At 38.5% G+C, this 22,021-nt stretch overlaps 1 long non-coding RNA gene across 1 annotated transcript in view; it reads left to right on the forward strand.

Moving 5' to 3' along the window:
- Window positions 1-762: 762 nt before the first annotated feature.
- LOC107836779 (uncharacterized) overlaps window positions 763-22,021 on the forward strand; it is a 150,807-nt gene continuing 129,548 nt past the window's right edge. The window contains exons 1-2 of the long non-coding RNA XR_001662735.1: window positions 763-897; window positions 6,209-6,372. This is a non-coding gene — a long non-coding RNA (uncharacterized LOC107836779). The remainder of the gene's footprint in view (window positions 898-6,208; window positions 6,373-22,021) is intronic.

Below are 22,021 nucleotides of genomic sequence, written 5' to 3' on the forward strand. Positions count from 1 at the left end.
CATAAATCAAAATGAAGAACTGACCAACTTTTAATTTTATTGAGGTTATTCTATGAGCTTAATTTATCTGAGTGTAAAGTCTGGCTAGTCCTTTGAAGAGGCATGCAGCAGAAGACATCCAACAATTGACCTCTCAGCACCCCTCTGGAAATTCAAGATTAAGCTTTTGTGACAGCAGATAATTAATGAAAGGGTCACTGCTTTATCTTCAGGGTCAAGTGGGTAAAGAAAGAACCTCTTATTAAGCTACCTGTGGGTCTTGATTGATTGTAGTATATATATGTCATATTCACGTGGCTATATGGACTTACCGGTGTCACCGGGGGTCACACATGACCATGTTGGTATAAGATACTCGACCTGTGGATGTGCAAGAATGATCGTTCAGGCTTTAAGCACCGCTTCTTGCGATGTGCTCTACTTCCGCATGTGGGCGGAGTCAGCGTCATGTAATTTGATTGACAGTGCTAGGATGCGCCTCCTGGCTTTGGTCGTTTTCGACCAGCAACGATGCGGTGGGGTAGCTCTTCACAGGTTATCTGTCTCACATGCACTGCCACGACATAGTGACAGTTTTGACAAATATGTAAAATAAATAAATAAATAATTTTTATTTATAATAGTGACATGCTGCAGCTGGACTGGTTTTGTTGAGGAAACTGTGCGTGGTGTATCTGTGTTGTTTTGGTACTCAAATGTCCTGAAGCAGTGAATGCACCATCTGGAAAGGCGTAGTGCCGTGATTGGGTTGATGAGCTCCACCTGTGCAGTTGTGTCTGTGCTAACAGACCGTAGAGAACTGAAAAGAATGAACATGGATATATATTACATTTAAAGACATTGGTTACGAAATGGGATGTTCGCTTTTTGGAGATGATTTCACTGTATGGAAGAGAGGTAAAATTTATGACTTTTAATGTGAAGAAAATGCAATAAGATATTTTTAAAGAAGTGAGAAACGTATGATAGAGTGTTGGGCTATGCCAACGAAAAACCTAAGTAGAGTAATATTACGAGAATAAAGTCATAATATTAGAATTATAAAGTCGACATAATACAAGAATTAAGTAGTGAAACCATTAAAAACTATTTGTTTAGGTTCAAGTTGTGTATCATTGACTTTAAAACAAACATGCAGATAGTAGGCCTGATATTTTGTTGGGAATGTATACTTTAATACAAAACATGGGTTTAACAGTAATATTTGTGTGGGTATCGGCACATATTGAAGTAACACAACTGCTGTAGATGACAGTTGTGTCATTTATGACTGTGTCATCAGTTGTAGATGACACAAATAAAGACGGTGAAAAAAAAGCCCATAAGGTTCATAGCAAAAACAAGTAAATCTGAAGGAAAGAATGTCATTAAACAAAACCTGATGAAAGAATGGTTAAAAAAAGTTTAAGAAAAGGAAAATGGGTTTTATAAAATCCAAAAAGTAGTAGGTGAAATAAGAACTGGGAGAAGAAATGGGAAGAAGGAAAAATTTATAAGAATATTGGACATATGGAACTTAATTATGCATGTTTTAAAATACAAAAGCGTAATACAGGGAAATGTGATCTTTGTGGAATGGATGAAACCATAGAACATGTTTTATTGGAATATCTGAAATATGAAGAAGAGAATTTGAAGAAAACGAGAGTTTAATATGATGGGTACACTGAAAAAAAAACTTTGTAAGTAAACGTAACATAACATAAAATTGTTTTATCCAAATAACATAAAAACAATGTCCATTGTTTGTGATTGGGTAATGTTCCTGCATGTAATTTACAAACTTTAATGATTTGGAGTTACAGCAAAGCAGGATTTACTGATATATCAAACTGTTACTCTAAGGCCCAATTTATATGTTTTGCAAGTGTCTCTACTCCAGCATATCTGATTTAAATGGTTGTATTTTGTCCCATAGCCATTAAGTGCTGCAAAAGCCTGTAAATCAGTCTTAGAAAAAGTCTGGTGCGTGGCAGCAGGAATATACCTAAAACATGCTGCACAGTAGACTTGGGTCGAGAACAAAATTATGTGAAAGTGATTTCTTTTGTTTAAATAAAGAGTACCCATTTTTCACTCTCTGGCCCTGTAAGCTAAAAGTATCACAAATTGATAAACTGGAGCTTAGTTTGAATGCAGGGTGGTGATGACCTTTCAGTCGGGAGATTCTGATGGCTGTGGCTTTGGTTTATGTCTCCCTGTTTAACTGCCTGCTGAAATAAAACAACGGCTAGAATAGCGGTAGTTCATGGCTAGCAGCGAGTGCAAGGACAGAGACAAGGACAGCAGCTGTTTTAAAAAAATATTGCATCAGTTTAAATGGACAATTTTCCTAATGTTGGGATACCTGAATTAATTGATTTAATTCAGCAATTTTAAAAAATATATACATTGAGTTGTAGATGATTTTAAATTGGACTAAAATTATACTATTAATAACACAATTTTAAAAATGATTCTATACGTATTGGTTCGCTTGTGTAGATTTATTTTCTTATGGCTGCTAAAACTGAAAATCATATATGCATATATTCATTTCTTACGCATAAATGATATATATAAAAACAGAGTGCTAATGAATCACAATGACATTTATTACAGAAATATTATGGCTATTCTATTGGCAGTCAAATAAAATAAGTATGTATTCAATCATATTTGTAGAAAGTTGAGTGGAAGAAAAAACGTAAAACTTTATCTTTAAGAAGATTATGAAGCAAAGTACAATAGTAGGTTGGGGCTCATTTTGAAAAAGTTACTGCATCAACGCAGCATGTTATTGAGATGATTAGCCTGTTGCTATGATGTGTGCAGGAAGTCAAATTTGCTTATTAGAAGCATATTAGATCATGTAAACATCAGACTGGACCACAAGCAACTTGGATTCTGTGCCTCTCCACTCTTCCTTCAGTTGGTAAATGGTCCAGTCAAAACATTTCTTTCTCACAATCCATCCATTTTTTCCCTTTTGCCTAAGTAAGGAGATTCTGATATTTTTGATGCTGGAGTGGCTCAACACAAGAAGTCAAACGGTTGTGGCTCATGTCCTGGATATGTGTGTGTGATGGCTCTTGACACTGTGTTGTAACTCTTCCCAAACTCTCAGGCCAAACCTCTCAATTCTTCAGTCTTTCTGCAGTATACCGTTTTCTCCTAAACTTTATTTCTGTCACTCAGTTCTTCCACTCCTTCCATTTATGTCTTTGGGTTCCACACTGCGAGCAGCCAGCTTGTATGGCGTTGACCTTTTTGTAGTTTATCTTCCTTGTGGAGGGCTTCAGTGACTTGACAACTTCCAAACCAGCATTTTTACCCAAAATTGTGTAAGGCATAACTTCACTAAACTTACAAAGTTTTTTCTGTTATATTCAAGTATAATATGTTTTAGGGAAGCATATGTTTTTATTTTGATTTGTTGTAAAGCATAATAATCCAAATTACCACTTGAAACACATTTAAAGAGGTAATTTTCTATCTGCATTTATTCTGTAGGTTCAACTTTTTAAATTTAATACAATCTTTTTGTCACAAATGTATCTGTATAGCTTAGGGTAGACTAGGTTATATTGATATACTTTTTCCTATTCATAGGTTTTGATCCAGTGCTCTGTTTGACCACTGGATGACAATAACATTTTATTAACATATGCTATGGATCTGATTTTTTTTCCATATATTTTTCTTCTATCCATGTGATCAGTCGATTTCTGATGTTACATGCCTGTAGTTTTTCCGTTTGCCCCTGATAAATGCACCCGATCCTCTTGCAAGCAGAATTGGTTACATACATTTTAAGGCGATATGCTGCTGTTTTTGCGCATCTGTTTTGCTGTTCTTTTATTTTCCTTTTACATGCAGTTGAAGTTTTTAAGGATAGCCTACACGGTCTGTAATAAGCTCCCAGCCCACAATGATAATTCCCATAAAACACAATCCCGTGCACATCTGATTCAGACACTCCCTCTACTCTCTTGTTTCTGGGGAGTGGCTCGCTTAAATATCACCTCGAGTCTTGCCATTTCCCAACCTCATTTACTTTATTACAGCAAATGTCTGCCACAAAGCGAGGGAGGGAAACAAATAAGAAAAGTAGGAGAGTGTGGGGCGGCGTATTGTGCTTCCACACATTCAGAAAATGACGTGTTTGCATGTGCAGACCACAGTAATCAGTCTCGAGGGGTACCCCTGCACTAACATGGGAAGAAAGAGAGATTAATAGAAGGAGGAGAGCATTTGTCTGTTTGGATAAATGCACAAGGCTGGTAGATGTGGCTGTAGGCTTTTGGGGAGGGGTAGAATGAGGGTGGTCTGTTGCCATCAGCAGCACAAGCCAGAAGGAAATGACATGCTTACCACAGAAGTGGAAGAATGACCCAAACTTCCTTGCAGTCTCAAGTCATCCTTCATTCATCCATTGCTCTTGTAGAGTCTTGCATCTATATTTTCCCCTCTACTTGTTCTGTGTTTATCCCCTCACACCACTGTTTTCTCTGCAATGCTGTAAAATAGTTTGTATTCTCCCAGTAGACTTTTGTGGTTTGACTTTTTCCTACCATTTAAAAAAAACAATCACCCCTAAAACATATTTTGTTGTGCCTCACTTGATGTTATCAAGTGGTCCACTCTCCTTTATAAGTTTTAATTTTAAATCTGGACTTTGATTAGGCCACTCCAAAACTTTCAATATAAGTTTTGAGTCCCTTTATTCAAATTTTGTGGGGGTCAGACAGTATCCTAAGTGCACTTAAATTTAGGGTACGTAGGATATTATAGGCAAAAATGGAACGCTGAAAATTGTACTTGGAGATTCAACTTCATGTTGTCAGAAAATCTATTTAGTGGATTTTGCCATGTAAAGTTGAACCAAAATTGTATGGCAATTATTTTTGGTAAATAGTTTAAGAGACATTTTTTTCTAAAGGGGACCATATTTAACTTTAATAGTTTTTCCCCTTGGAATGAAACACTACTTCATAACTCTGGAAACAAACATGCCAGAGATGAAGGCTCCACTCCCTCCATTTCAGATGGCTGTAATGATTGCTTTTTCACCTCCATTGTTAGGGCAGCTAATACACAAAAAACAGGTGAAGAATGGACAGAAAAGGACACAAAGCTGCTGTATGGCTTCTTTTCTTAGTCTGCCAACTTTCATCTTCAGAGGAAAGACACAATGGAGCTGTTTTGACAAGGATGAAGGTACAAAAACCATTTTTTCCCTCACAATGCCGCCCAGTCATTATAATGTCCTGACTCATCGCTTGGCGTTCTGCCACACACGCTCACACCGGACGTGGCCCTGTGTAAATTATAGCTTGACTGGTAGAAATCAAATGCAAATTGCATACACAAACAGAAGGAAACCGAGTGGATGTTAATGATATGACAGTCAAATGTGTTTTGAAATGTCGTCGGGCAAATACCAATTAAAGGGCAAAATGGAGCAACAATATGGAGAGCTTTTTGTGTACAAATGGTGCTGACAGTATACTTTGTACTGACATACGTCTTCCTTGATGTTTTCAATGGGAAATTATGCAAATGCTTAAGGCTACGGCAAAGCATTCTCTTGTTCCATACACTAAAAAGTTTTTCTTTTGCAATATTTTACTGATTTGAACTCCAACACAAACTCAGCATGTGACGTATGCAGCACACAAACATCAAATTTGACTTTTCATACACCATAACTGTTTTTGTCAATGCCCCTTTAAAATATATACGCTTACTTGGAAGAAAAGCACATTCAGTCAAACTTTAAATTCTGTTTACATAAGTCATACAAACACTGGTTATGTTACTATAAAGTCATTGTGGCCTTCCTACTTTGATGCATACAAAAATATGCAGTATTGCACACATCTACTTCTCTCTCTATGCAGTTTCATTAATCTGGTTTGGAAAATGTAACATAGCTCGTTTACATTACTCCAAATCTGTATCTGATTGGCTAATCAGTCCTCTTTATGTTTTCTTCCACAATAGTGTCCTCTTCCCAGAAGATGAAATGTGTTTTGACTCAACCCATCAAGACTTGCCTAACCACTTAATGGTCGCAGCTGATCTTCCTCGTAGCAATACATGTTTTTTCCTCATTTGTGTGCGGAATTGTGAAAGATTTCAATTTTTTGCAACATTGACGCACATGTCCATTGTCACTTGGCAACTTGAACAGCATTTTTTCTTTGTGTCAAACTTTTTCCAAAAGTGAAGAACCAGCAAGACATCCAACGATCTGGGCCAGAACCAGCAGCTCCCAGTGAACTCCAGGGAGACCAAAAGTCACTCTTCCTGCAGTAAAGACACAGCGGTGGGGTTCATGGGGAGAAGGCACAGTTGATTCTACTGAATACACCACCCACCGAACCCAAGGTAAGCCACTTGGCAGCTCTACCTCTGATTGATCTTCCGTTAAATGCTGATGGATCAGAAGTGGTTCAGTGATTAAATCATAAGTACAAAGTTTGATTGAATTAGTTACGTGCTGAATGCAGAGAGATCCATATATTTAGAATCTGTGGAAACTGAATCCTTAGGCTGAATTTGAGTACATGAAACTGAATCCATGTTAACAGACTAATTCTGATTTGATTTGCACTCTGGAGTGAGACTTTTCACGTTCTAAACTGTACTGCATGCAAATAGGAGCTCCTCTAATCCTTGGAGAGATAAGCATAATACAAATGCCCCTTTTCCACCGGTATAGCTCTACTCAACTAGCTTTGCGAGCATTTCCACCGGCTTCTTTTGAGGCTGGCCCTGCTTTTTATTTCCCTGCTTCAGAGTAGAGCCAGCCGGGCCAGCTCTGCTTTCGTGGGTGATGCAAGCTTCACACCTGTTCACTGATTAGGTGTGGTCAAACGTAAGAACAAAAAGACAAGGAAAAACAAAGGCGCAACGTTTCAAACTCGCTGCAACATGCAAGTGATGGAAGCTACAAGTAAGCGGAGAACAAAGATGCCGGCTTTTCTTTGCATCAGATTTCAATATTCACTGGCAGCTCAATGGAGCAGTGAGGGGTGAGTTGTTTTTGTCAACGTAGCTGAGAGAATGGAAAGCCTCGTTAGCCACTTTGGAGCCGACGGAGCCCCACGGTGAACCCCGACTCAGATGCAGCTAACGCCGCTGCCAGGTGAGCAGTTTGCAGATATATCTGTCTGTTTTTTTTACTAAATTTAAGGTTGCCTACACACAATCATGGAAGACATTTGAAACACAAAGTCTGCTGTATTGTATTGCTCAAACACAACATGCGCATTTTCTGAAGATTGCACATTCCTGTTATAAATAACTGTCAATATTGTACAGCATGTTGCCTTAATTTGTTTTTTATGTTTTATCTTTGCGTGAATCTACGTGCTTCGATTGTTTCTCATTTTGCTGTTGCACCAGAGTTTCCACTGTTGTGAGATAATAAAACATGTTGTATGATATTCTGTTGTTGTAAAATGGCTATATTTCAGTTCTCTAATTAAATGGATATGAACTATTAATTGTACAAGACTTAAAAATGAACAATAAACCTGCAGAAACAAGAGTGGTATTTTATCCACGGCTGTCTGTCTGCATAGGTCTAAAACTTAAAAGTAATTATGTTTTGTCTTTAATTTACACAACTATTCCAGTTATTTATAATTGTGTATGTAAAGATGGTAAAAAAAGTGTTTGTATATAAAGTAACCTGTCTGTCTTAAACAATTCCTTCTGTGGATGGAATTACATTAGTAACTCATTTCATTGACACTTACCTTTATTGGTAATCTACAATGTTATCCAAAAGTGAATACATTGCCATGTTTAATTTCTACTCTGTACAACATCATTCTATCCAATATAAAACAATAGCTCAGCTTTCTCTTCTTCTTTTGTCTCAGAAAAACAACAACTCGCATTAGGTCGTATAGTAACAGCATTTGGCGCCTGTAGACAGGGCGCTATACCACCCCACCACCAGGAGGCATCACCCTGCTACAAACCGAGCTGGTCGTGGAAATGCGTTCACTCTGAAGTTGAGCTGAGCTGGTGGAAAAGGGGCAACACAGAACCTACATGATATGCTAACCACTGGGTTTTATCCATTGAGCTCTATTTCTCAGAATGCATTTCATCCTGGCCAATCAGCAAACAGAAGAAGTTGTGAACAATGTCAATTTTCTGTGCCAATATTCAGTTGTAGTCTGCCTATGGTTGTACTTCGGTAACGCAGCGGAGGAAATGAAAGAACCTTTCAGTCTGACCGTGTTGGCCATGCTTCCAAATATTGATCAATTAAAATCAGAGCAACAGGATTGTTTAAGAAACTGTATTGCTGACAAACCAGATGATGTAAACTGTGGGTGCCAGTAAAGTTTGTGCTCTGATATAAAGAAGCCAGCAGTTTGTACACATCTTAGGTTTTCAGGTAGTTGAGTCCAAAGTTTGTTGAAGTGTTTGGGGAAGTATGCAGATATATCAATGTCATGATCTACTTTGAAATTAAATGGTCATAATACTATGGCTAATTTTTTTGCTGTTAAATCATAAATGCTCCTTTATATCAATATTTCTAAGCTCACAGTATTTCTGTGCAGTCGTTGCTTATTCTGCCAGTTGGCCTAGATAAGTACAGAAGATGTAGAGGCTCCAGGAGAGCTGAAACTATAGTGCTGTATTAGTGCTGCTTTCACTCACTCAGATGAGGAAACACTGAAAGTGATTAAGCTCCGTGTGGATATGTGTGCTTGCTAGGATATGACCGTGTGTGCCTTTTGGGAGCCTGAAGTGGAGCCTTAAATTATACATACGTTCTCATTCCATTACCAGTGGCAACTACTAAAGGCTTCCCAGAATTTCCATTACCAAAATGAAGCAGTACACACTCGCTTACAATACAACTCTCTCTCACACACACTCACGTGTATATAAAACTAAAAGTGCAAATTCTTAAGCAGGACAGTGAGTTTGAGCTTTCACTCATTCAGTTACATTAAACTGTACCAATTTGGAGAGGGCATCGGATAACAATGATCATTTTTGCAAACAGAAGTCCATCTGTGACCAAGCAGCTGCCAACTCTGATCTGCCAAAGATTGTTGAAATCTGGATGGGTGAAATGAATTAATAATTTTTTGCCCACCCCGTAACGGCCACTAGTGAGACGCCATTGGGACTGGTATCTAATCCACCTCTGTTGTGGAACTGCTCAATGCCCTCCAGCAGTGGGCTTGTCTTCCACTGGGCAGCAACCAGTGATGAATAGTTTAGCATAAAAGAGTACAGTCAAAAATTCATGTTGAGCAGAGTGGAAAAGTCTGGGATTTTACTTGGTGTTTTCAGTGTTGGGAAGGGAAAAGAATAATAAAAGAGGAAATTGGTGAGGATAAAATGTTGGAAAAATGTGTTAACATATTTTAGTTTTTTTATCCCGTTGTCTCCCTTTTATCCAACCTTTTGTAAGTTGTTCATAAAAATTCTGTCATTTTAACTATGAATATGTCCATTTTCTGTTCAACTTTTCAAACACCCATCCAATTATCCTTTGTTCATTTGCTGCGATTTCCATCAAGTTGTCCTTATAGTTTTTTTTCTCGTTCATCTATTTGCCCTTACATCTTTTTGTCCATCAGTTCTTTAACCTCTCTATAGCTGTCCACAAGTTGTTTTTTATCTTTCCGTCATTCATGAACTTGGTTCTGTTGTCATCCTTTCTCTGTCAGTCATTCATCTTTTTGTTTTGGTTTCTCAGTTTTCATATATAAATGTCTACTTCTGTAGCAGACATGTATATAATTAAGCTCAGAAGGACTGAGAACACTGGAGTTTTGAGCCTGGAATAATACAGAATTTTCTATGGAAATATGTAGGAATCCTTACTTATGCCTCATTTACATGGCGATGAAGCTGAAGGCAAAATATCTACAGCAGCTGCAGTTCAAATTCATTTATAGTTTCTGTTTTAGAAGCAAATATGGCATTTTGGGTGTAAAACGAAGTTGACAGAGCAATAATAGCTTTGCTTTTGTTTTTTTTCCCCCCACCATATCGCACTTTAGACACAGTTTCAGCAATTCACGGTGAACCTTGCTTCCGATAAGTCCGTCGCACTCAACCTTAGCTGCTTCTTAAAGCATCTTAGGTAAACAGCAATACCTGGCTGTGTCTGCCTCTCATCAGCTTTCCCGATCAAATCGAACTGGCGGGCTCTAAGGAGAGGCGTTATCAGGCAGCCGAACGGAGAGGTCCAGTCAGTCGGTGCTACAGTCATTTGAGTCAGGCCGTGAGCTTGAGACAACATCAGACAAGGATTAAATCAACAATCCAGGCTGACCCAGGGTGACCACGGAAGGCTACTTACAACTCTGTGGAGAGAGTATTAAGGCTGTTGTGGAGGAATGGAAGGGCGAGAGTGGGTCAAATGAGTAACGAATCAAGAATATTCAAGGAGACAGTATTGAGAAGAAAACTTTCAGAAAGTAGTCATTTTCAATACAACTATGTTGATTCATGCAAGTGCTGTGTATGTCTATGTACAGTGTGCGTGTCAATGAATAACAAGCAGTAGCCATGGAGAGCAGGATGATTTTTGGAATTTTTTTTCTTAGCTGTTCAACCTGTCAATCGCAATTTTTAAAATTTTCATTTCTGTAGCTAAGAAAATGCAGAAATATTCAAGATTTATGTGCAGAAAATATCGGGCTCTTCACCACCAAGTAACTCAGAGAGGCTTGAGTTAAAAAAAATGACCGTTTGACAAATAAAACAATACATCTTTTGTCATGGGGAGGCTGAATCTGATTTAATATATCTAATGGGTTAACTTTCTTGGTATATGTAAGATGAAGCAGATATGCACTTCCTTGAAAAGTATCATACCCCTTTCTCATTTTGCTATCATTTTACATCTTTTTACAGTGTAGTGTGTTGCACACTACACTGTAAAAAAAACAAAAAAAAAAAACTCAAATATTTCAGAAGGGCTCTTTTTGTCCAGAGGCAAAAGGGCATGTTCATGTCTGCATTGCAGTACGTTGATCAGGAAATGTAAAATACGGGACAATATTCTGAGTTAATCTTTTATTTTATTGACCAACATATGAAGTTGCAGCAGGTACATTAACAAATCATCCTCTATTGATGCCAAATTATTCTGAAACTCCCAGCAGACACAGCTGCATCACAGATAATCTAAACTGTTTTGTTGTATTTTTTTCCTCCTAAGATTTTTGGACATTACACCCAATTTACATCTTGGTTATATTTGCATTTACACCGAGATGAAACAAAAAACAGGTTGTTCTTCCTCGAATAAAGGTAGTGTAATTGTGAGTGGCCTGGTAATAAATCTGCTGCAGATTGTAAACCATCTGTGCATTTCTTTCTCTGTTGAGATGGGAACAGCTGAAAATGTACAAGAACAACTAATTCAACAGTCATTGCAGTTTCTAGAACAAAAATTCAAATCAACAGAAAATGACATATTGAGCTACAAATCTCAGCCCTGGCTGTCAGTATCTCTTCTGACTATCTAAATCTGTCACAGAGCTTATTCCTCTATTTGAGCTCTCAGCAAACCAAGAAGATGGGGGGTGGAGGGGGGGGAAAACCCTGCCTGCACTCAATCTCATCCATGGGCAAAGCCATCACTCACTCCGTCATATTTGAATTAGATGTCTAGACGTATAGTTTGGCAAAGGACTCCTCTGCTCTGTTGTCCAGGGGTTCTGCCCAGCCCTTATCCTCCATCAAAATGATCGAGTCCCAGAATAGATCCAAGGCCAGAAATAAATGTGGTTGTAAATGGGGGATATCCAAAGGGGCGTTCTGGCAGTGGGGTCTAAAAAAACAACAAAAAAAAAACAAAGTAAAATCTCATTTTAAGGGAAGTAAATCCTTAAGGTGAATAATGGATATGTGTAATGTTGGTTTTGTAGAAGCAGCAACAATAGGACTGTAAAACAATGGCAGAAACCCCAGCGGCTTTCAACTGCAGTTGTTGAGTTGGATTTGAAAGCACCATTATAATTATATGCTCTACATATCCATAACAATTCATATTGCAGTTATTGAATGAATAAAAAAAATGGACATGGACTGAACTAATTAAATGGCAAGGACTATGTATACTTATGTATTTACTCCAGGAGAAACTTAGAGGGTGGCTAAAAATGATGGGAAGATGTCTGGAGCTAAATACAGGACAGTCCTTCAAAAACATGCTAGAAGCTTCCCAATACGACAACAAATCCCTAGCATTAGTGTGGAAGACAGCATATCCATGTGCTGGAGCGTCTCAGTAAATTTCCTGACTTGATCTTTGGTAAAACTTTGTTCAATATGCATGAATGCTCTCAAATTATTTTGACTACGCTTGAGTGTTTTTACAAGATGCACAAAACTAGTAGAAACATATCCCACAGACTTGCAATTCTAATTGTAGCAAAACATTTTCTCAACAGTCATTCAGACTGGGTACTTGCATAAACCACACAGTCCTCGTGATTTCTTTTGAAAAATACTGAATACCAAACGATGGTCTCAGTTTCAGACTGAACTATCCGTTGTGTCCTTATTTTCACCTAATCTTCACTCGTACCATTGACTTTTACCACATTGGCAGCATGTCCACTCCTGCTCCCATTTTCACCTGTCTCATCCTGGAGGAAATTGAACTTGCTCTCTGATTAGTGGTGTTTATGCATTCATCCAGTTCTGTCTTTCACTCCCTCACCAAGAAACAATGCAGGCTTCCATTTTATTACCAACTTGTTGTTGCTGTAATTGTATTTTATGTGTTGCATATAAGTAGTATCGGTGAACATGAGTCTGTCCACGCGTGTGAGTGTTCGTACATTGATGCCAGTCAATTAAACAGACAGACGGTGTTCTTGGGTGAGCTTTCTGGGCTCCTCAAGCGCCTAGCTTCGATTCAGGAAACACTACAGTTCTGTGTGTTAGATTCCCAGCTGTATAACCGGCTCCATCATGGATGCCATGTGCTGAAAGAGCGAGAGGGAAAAGTGGAGAAGTGGAGGAGGTAAAAAAGACGGATGGAGGGAAATAGAGGATGGGGAGAAAGAGACAACATGAGACAGAAACAGAGACCTAGAAAAGGGAAGAGAGAGAGAAAATGCAACCGAACGTGTGAATTCGCCACCCAACAGTGCCATCTAGTGGCTTTCTCTTTCTTGCTTTTCTGCTCATCTTTCTCTTTTTTTTATTATTGCTCCTCTCCTTCTCCCTGCAACACATCCCTCCATGTCCCACACAGTTTTCCTAGACGGGCAGGCTTGCACATGACACACTGTTAATATGCATGCAGGGCTGTGCTCTGCACCCATTCAGCATGCTAAAGCAAAAATGACTTGTAATCTTCTCTGGGCCTTGCACATCCTCCCAGACGCAAACACACACTGAAGAAGTTACAAGTCAGAATAATAAAAAAAAAAAAAAAACAACAAAAAAAACAAACCACTTGTTTATCCTGGCCGTCCTCTTACCCTTGTTTACTACTTCCCCGCCATTCCATTTGCTTTGTTTTTGTCTCGTTCTTTTTCGCAAACCCCCTATTGTAGATTCTCTTCCTCCCCCTCTTCTCCAGAGCCCCCACCACCCAGACTGTAAACATCGGTGATGGATTACTAATTGTCCTGCTCTAGATGCATCGGGGTGTCGACAGCTGCAGGTGGGTGGACCAGGAATTTTTAGTGAGAGTCTGTGTGTCTGAATGTGAATCGCACAATCAGAATTAATAGCCGAGCTCTGAGAGATAAAAAGTGGAAGAAAAAAAAAAAAGCACTGTCACGTCCACACAACAGCCTGAGCCATTAGCATGCTCCGGGGTCATCCATATTCTGCGGTAGCGACTGAAGATGATGAGATGCAGTGTGACGGTGCATGCTGACCTTCACACTGTCGTATGTCCTTGATGAAGCATTCTCTCTTTGATACCTTACCCATTAGTTTTGCTTTGATAGCTCTAATTAGGCCCTTGGGGATCTGCTGCAATCTTCGAGCAATAAACCTTGTGTCCTGCAACGTCAAAGTAAAGCGAGGTTTTACGGCAAAGGTGGGTTTCTTAAGTGCTTGCTCAACAAATATATCCCTACTTTTGATGAAAACTGGCGGCGGTGTTGACACCCTGCAGTGGGAGCAGAAATGGAAGCAAAATAGTTTCATTAGATGCAGTTAAATAACTGAATTAGTCTGATCCGTTCCAAATTTTTTCTTTTGTCCAGTAATTGTTGGTACTTATTCCTTTTCACGGCTGAAGATAACACCATTTTATCTTGAATGTTAGAATGTCATCAACAAAAGAAGACTTGAGTACTACACATATATTAATTACAAGCAAAGTGAGACATAAAGTATATGTTTCTGTTAAAAGGGACTTTAAGCATAGAAATTGTATTTCCCCCCACAATATCTTGCAGAGGTTGACACCTATTATAAGGAGGCCATTTTAACAAGAATATTGATTGAAAGTTAAGTGGAGGGAAAAACTGTGGCTGAAAGAGATTCATGTAAATAAAACAGAGATAACCTGTGAAGTGCAGTAACATTTGACTTATTTTTAGCGACGGGAAGAGGAATGCACATTTCCATACATTTTCTAGAGCTAATTCACTAAGTAAAGCTTGTTTGTAATATGACATTTTTCTAAATTAAATTTTAACCATTATTTTATATCGAATTTGCAAAACTAAGCCAAATTCTAAGAAAATACTTTCCTGAATACAAGGTACATTGTGAGTTTCAGTGCAACGCCTGAAGGCTTCTGACAAAAAATATATTTAATATTTTTGGAGACAGTCCAATACTAAATTTCTCCCTAATCTGGACAAAATTGTTAACCCATGTCTCGCTGTGCTCAGATGAATCTCACTCAAATTAGGACAAGAGGCATCCATGAATCTGATTCACACCACCGTGTCAAAGCACAAAGTCCCAAGGTCTAAACTCCGGATAAAGTTTCTCTTGTCTTTATGAAATGATGCAGCATAACCAGCCTTTAATATTCCCAGGGCGATACGTTTTACTGCTTCAGCACCAGTTGGGATGTGAGTTGTAAAAATTGTTGTACAGTACAGCCATAATATCCATAAAATCTTAATACCACACTAAAAACGAAGCTTGACTCAGCACGCTATCACTCACACACATCCCTTTATCTCCACCTCCTCCTGCTTCCTGCCTTTCTGTCCGAATGGTCACATCGGCCATCACTCAGCAGACATGATCCAATGAAGATCTTATCTGGGGAGGATTTGGTTCCCTGCAGAGGAAAGAGTTGATTGCCTTAAGGAGTCACATATGCATCATTGATGCCATCAGGTTTTGCCTGGCTTTTCTAAATCTGTATTTACATAACGTGTCACTTTGTCTTATCTTTGCCTGCTTGCTTTGTATGCTCTGCTTCTGGCAGACTGGATGGTCCAGGAGTGGTGCCAAGTGTGCTTATGTAAAGCTTTCCAGCTCAGATTATCAAGAAGGAAATGTTTGCATACCTGAAATGTTGTTACTAATGGAAATTGCTCATTTCCCCCCAAAAGTTCCTTCAATCCATGTGTTAAGTTCACAAACTTTTTCCCAATGAAATGGATGCCATGGATTCATGGATGATTGATCGATGGTAAGATTGACTGATTTCGCCTGCAAAGAGAAAGCTCTGTCCTCCTCTGGCAGCTATTGAGCCGCACTGCTGCTCCGCAAATGTCATTCATAATTAAAACATACAAAAAAGATGAGATCAGCTGCATGAGTTCAGGCAGTAGCAGGCCAGATCTTCTCGACTTCTTTAGAGCTGTGAGGATTGATCTGATCTAGCATCACCCCTCTTCCCAAAGAGGCTAGAAAAAGTAGGATGAGGGTGGGAGGTGGGAGAGGTGGAACGGGGTTGGTCCTCTGAGCAGACTGGTGAATAATTCAAGCACCCAAATTCAAACTCTGTCAGCTTCCATGCTAATTTTTTTATTTTTTTTTTAACTCATTTCATGCGTGCATGGTTAGGCATATAAACGCTAAAATATTATCTACTGCAAAATGCATATTTGTTTAATAATATGGCACAGTTGTTTGCATTTGTACATGCATTTTATTCTGAATGACACTGTTGGTGAGAATGAAAATGTATTAACCCAGTCACGAGCAGAAAGTTTTGCTGTTCCATACTTGGTACGTGTCTTCCAACATGAAGACTGGATTGCATAGACTGTGGTAGTCATATGAGAATTTTAGAACCATATGTCCTCAGACCTTCAGGCATGAAAACGTACACAGTATTGCAAAAATAATTCATAAATTTTTTATGTGATTGAACAAAGTGCATAATTATGAAGTCGAAGGAAAATTGCACATATTTTTTTACTCTTTCTAAACTAAAAAATTCTGAAGTATTGAGTGCACTAAAATTGATTCACTTCTCTTTACCTGAACTGCTCAGAAGGAAAAATAATTGAAATCCAGTAGTGTCTTGAATTGCCTTTAGATGTCCCCTAATTAATAAAAGGGGTCCTTTTATTCTCTATAAATACAGGTGTTGTGTTAAGATCTTAGAGGCTTGTTGGAGAATATTAGTGAATCAATGACATCATGAAGACCAAGGAATACAAGAGACGGATCAGGGAGCAAGAAGTACCAACAGATGGAAATGTAAGAAAAATTGCAATTTTGCGCCACAATTCAACCAAGACATACAGACTATCAAGTGTGAAAATCCCTTAATGCTGCCGCAACACCCTGGCCAAGCCGTCGTCTCGGTGAAACAGACTGGCAAACTCATCAAAGAATTATTTTCTACAGCAGACACAAGCTAGTCAGGGTTAATAAAGACGATACTTTTGTCAGGTAGACCTATGAAGTCCTACACTCCTTTTAGTCATACTTCAATTTTTTTTTTTTTTTCACTTTTTTGTTTTCTCTGTTCCAGGCACCAAAACTCTTAGTTTTTTTTTTTTTTTTTTTCAAAGACATGTTGGTAAAAATTACAGCAACTAAAGCCCAACATTTCCCTTCCGAAATGTCATTGAGAAGTGGTGACAGCCCACTTTTTTGTTTTGAGTGAAGAATATCGATCAGATGTGTCGCAAAGTTTTGAAGATCACACAATCATTTTTTTTCCTTCCTTTTTTTCCCAAATCTTTCAGCTCTTCTATGAAACTTGTCAAAACAAACTGAACCAAAAGCAAACTCGTCTTTTTTTCTTAAGATGTCAGGCTGCCATGGTAAAATCTTTCCCATTGTTTACTGCTTACCAGCAGACCAAATCGAGACAAAACAACTTGTCACCAATAATGTGGTTTCGTACACAGAGTGGGGCGTTGTGGTGACAAGTCATTTTCTGAGTGTTGCCAGTGACACGAGAGCTTTTGTTTCACAGCATTCTGATCTTGGTAATCAAGGAGAGAGGAACTCCAGGGTTTGTCATGTCTCTGAGATATTTCTTTCCATACAGCTGAAACGCTCCTGAAGCTCTAAATTTAAGTGCCTCCAAAGTACAGTAGACTGTTTGAGGAGGAGGGGGGGGGGAAGTGAGCTATAATTGCCATCATCTTCACACTGGAGCCTTTCATTTCCCCTTGCAGTCCAGGAAATTCAACTTGACATTCTAAGACACATCAAGCACCCTTTAGACCCTCGGTTTCCATCTGCTACCCTCTACTTTGTCTCTGTCCCTCTTATATAGTGTGGCCTTGTGCTACAAAAAGCATCCACTATTACATTTAGATTTTTATGGAAAAAAGGGTGGGAAGTGAAGAAGTAGTAGGGGCGAATGTATCCGTGTGTGGATAGTCGTGCCTTTAACCATCCGACTGAATCAGACGAAAAAGGACTTGCCTATTTTCTTCTTTCCTACAGTACTATGTGGATGTGCAGTTATTTATTTATTTATTTTTTGGCTGCCTTTCTGTGTGTTACAAATGGACAAATGAGAATGGATGCACACACTGAATCCTGCGCACACACAAACAGCCTCACTGCTTTGGTCACTACACCCCATGGGCCACGCGATGAGTCAGTACCTTAATCGTATTTTCAGGGGATTGATGCCCAGTGAAGAGTTTTCTTACCACAGATAGAAAAAAAGGAATACGGACAGAAAGAAAGAAAGAGGTCCCTCTCATCACTAGAAAAAAGAAGGTGCAGCTATTGAACTTCTGCAACCGTTTCCCTGCAAACTCATTATTGTTCTCGCCGCTGAGAAGAGACGGCCTTATTATTCTCTTGTGCATAACAGGAACTCATAACGGGAGATTGCTCGCAGTGTTTATGGAGTTGGGATAATGCCTAGGTGCTTCTTGTCTTCACCTTTGGCGCACTCCTTTCTCCCTTAATCCAATCATTTAGGTATTTGTGAGCTTATTTTCCTTGTTAGTATGTCTCACTCTGCTAGGAAGCAGAGGATGGTGGGGGTGTTGGCGGTGAATGTTTGGGAAGGATTAATGAAGGGTTGTGGAGGTTGGGAATCAGACTAGTGAAACAAACATACTAAATCAAGTTGGATTTGCTCCATTTTCTGTTTCTTTCGGTCTTACCCTCTCTACTCTGTCAACAAGGCATAAATTATTAGCCAAGCTGTCATCACAAAGAAATCCTTGTACATGTAAGGATTTCAAAATGAAGCAGTGGTGCTTACTGGGGTTGTTTTTTTTATTTATTTTTTTTATGCATAATATGCTTGGGTTTTATATTTAGAGCTTCAAAAACAATGGTAAAGTCATTATAATTCCTCCCATCAAAGGAGCTGAAAGCTTCGTCTGTTCAGTCGAATGGACGGACACTCATTAGCCCACTTTACCTTCCAAGTGATTGTCAGCTCAAATGGTTACTTAGCCAATCACAATAATACATTTAGGTATCTATACATTTTGCTGAAAACATAGATCTGAATGGGGAAGAAAGACCTTAAAGTGACTTTGAACACAGCATTGTTGAATAAGCCAGATGCGGTGCGAGTATTTTTTATTTATTTGTTTTCTTTTTACTGCTGATCTACTCAGTATTTCATGTGTCTCTGGATATATTTTATTTCTGAGAAGACAAGATGCTGGTCCACTTTATGGACTAGCCAGGAAGCTACACTTTCCTCTGGAGACGTTGGTAAGTTAGACTGCGACTTCTAAGTTGGACGGTTTGATAAAACCAAAAAGAAATGGTGTGCTTTTACAATTTTTGGAAGAAATCGCTGCCCATGTGTAGCTTCCTTTCCACAAATTTCTGAGTGTTGCACCAGAATAATTCAAAAGCAGGCCAGCACAAATGAAATATCCCTGGAGAAGACTGTTGCAATTTCTCCTGCTCATAAATAAACAAAGCCCCACTGACATGTTGCAATGGTGCCATTCTCCATTTAAGCATCTTAAGAATACTTGTGTAGTGACTTATTTTCTGTAATAGTTCATTCTCTTAGAAATTGTACTGAGACTAACACTTATCCCAGCAATCAAAGGGACAGATTTGGGATACATCCTGAAGAGCTGTCAATCCCTTGTGGGTTCGGCTGTAGACTCATAAGACAGATAATTATGCATGCACCAATTTAAGTTTTCCCCTAGCTATTGAACATGACCGTTTCACTGTGGAGCAGATCTTTACACATTGCTGAAGGCCTGATTAGAGTTTGACTGTGCTGTCCATTTTTATTTTTTCTAGACCTGCACAAAGCTTTTAACTGGTGTTTTTTTTGTTTTGTTTTTTTAGCAGATAACAGAAGAGTAAGAAAGTGCCAAAGTCAGTTTTATGACTCGCCCATAGATGGCCATTGCTGCAGCTGTGTTGTTCTACTCAAGCTATCTATAACGGGTAGCTTAAAATGGGTATATTTTTGGTGTTTAAGTGCAGGAGCTCATGGTGTGTTAGCTTTTTTTTTTCTTCTTTTTTTTTTCGATAATGTTATTCTGCTGGTGGAGTTGAGACATTACCTTCATTGTGTGATGGAGCAGTTTTCTGCCAAGTGTTAAGCACCCAGCAGGAGCTTTTGTAAGTTTGATCCCTTAGTTATCAATCAGAAAATGATGCACTACTTATGGGTAGAAAGCGACTTGGTTTCTAGGAATTTTCAAACGTTAATTCATGACCGTTTTACTGTGGTACTGCACAAAACTCCTTTTTCTTAGCCAATTCTCAAAATGAGGAAGAGAGCATGCTATTGCTACTGACCAGAAGCTCATAGCTACTTTAAGAGTAACTATTAAAAAATGTAAAACACCTGGAAATGAAACAAGCAAGTTTGGAGATGAACCCAGGTTTGTTTTGCTCTCATGCAAATGAAGTAATGTTCAGCATTTATTTTAAGGGTTTTTATTTTTTTTCCCCTGCATCTGTTCCAGTGTTAACAGTAAATATGGATGATATTGTAACTACAGCCTCTGTTTTAAAAATTAACTCAATTGCTATCTTACTTAGTTCACCTCTAGTGATACTACATTACCCATAACTACATTATCCAAAGACTGGAGACTAAAGATGCACAGCCTTGCCTTTTAGACCGTTCTTGTATAATACTGACCCCACGGCTTCGGATCTTTGATGCAAAAGAAGAAAGCTAACCTTCCAGTGACAGCCTGTGTCTGACTGCCTCTTTGCAAAAAGACATTTCGTCTAATTACAGTAAAGGTACAGAGAGAACCCCCTGACCCTTATTTTCCTTTGCGTCAGTATTGTGGAAGACAGTGTATACCATATACAATGTGATTAAACCCTATAAAACATATCAGTTCAGAACACTTCCATCATCTCTTTAAAGTTACCATTTCCTCCAACAATGTCACAAAGCAACTTGAAGGCATCCTTTAAAGTCATGATGTTGTTAGAAGTGTTGCCTTCAGTGTATATGCATACAGTAAGGTCAAAACCCTCCCCACTATCACACTTAAATGGAAAACACTGTAAAATGCTTGAGTGCTTTACAGCTACATGATGTTTCATGCAAGAACAGTCATCTCAAACAGGCACGGTTATGAACACCCTACAGAGAAGTGGCTATAAAAGTCACCTTTATAGCCACCCACTTTCCACTTTGTCATCTGCTAATGAAGGCCAATAGCCCCAGAGCAAGCAACAGTCAATCTCAATAATGCAAGTTAATCTTGTTGGTTTAAGTGTGATTAGGTGCAGTATGCTTCTGTCATGTCTGCAGGACAAAGATCTTGATACTAGTATTGATGCAATGATTACAATGGATTTTGTTATAATCCATTGTAGTTAGTCAGTCAGTTTAAACCAATCAATGTTGATTGACAATTGATTTTTAAATGTTTGACAAACTTAAATGATTTTTTAAAAAATATTTTCTATCTAGAACAATAATGATCTGCAACTACATATAAACTTTGGCGAATTTGTGAAGTGTCCCAAAACAAAAGTGATGATAAAATGATTTAATACACATGATCTGTTCAGTGCGAGGGAGTGTGGGCTCATGACAGAAGCTAAGCACTATTTTGTAATTTATTAGGTGAAAGTAATTGGGTGTAATCATGCCTAAGGAGAAGTGCAGTATATTTTCAGTGGACTGCACATAAAAACTCCTATTAGGTTTTATTTATTTATTTTTTTTAGCTGAAATTATGGGTTGAATTAATAGTTTTCAGTCTGCATCTGCGTATTAAAAGCATAAATATCACACATATATTTACGATTGCTACTAACACACACAAAAAAAAACATTAACAATGTTCATGGCTTGTTTGCCACAGTCGACAGATTAACAAACTCTCCTGTGGCTGTAGCATTTAAATTCCACTTTAAAGGACCTGCAGTGAATTTACTAACTTTAAAATAAAAATATAGAGGGTCAGTCTGCACATCAATATCAAATATAGTACCAATGCTATGCCCAGTTAAAACGTATAGAGAAAATGATTGAATTCCACCAACTCAACCATAAAAACTTAGATTAAACGTTATGTCAATTAAGCTCCTCTTTCTGCTGTCTCCATATTTGCCTGTCATTCTGTCTGATCTGATTCAAATAGTAAACTCATCCAGACTTTAAAAAAAGCAGTTATCACACAACTAATAAAAAAACAGCAATCTGGACAAGTTG

This window comes from Poecilia formosa, unplaced genomic scaffold (assembly GCF_000485575.1).
Source record: "Poecilia formosa unplaced genomic scaffold, Poecilia_formosa-5.1.2 Scaffold83, whole genome shotgun sequence".
In the NCBI taxonomy this organism is placed as follows: Eukaryota; Metazoa; Chordata; class Actinopteri; order Cyprinodontiformes; family Poeciliidae; genus Poecilia; species Poecilia formosa.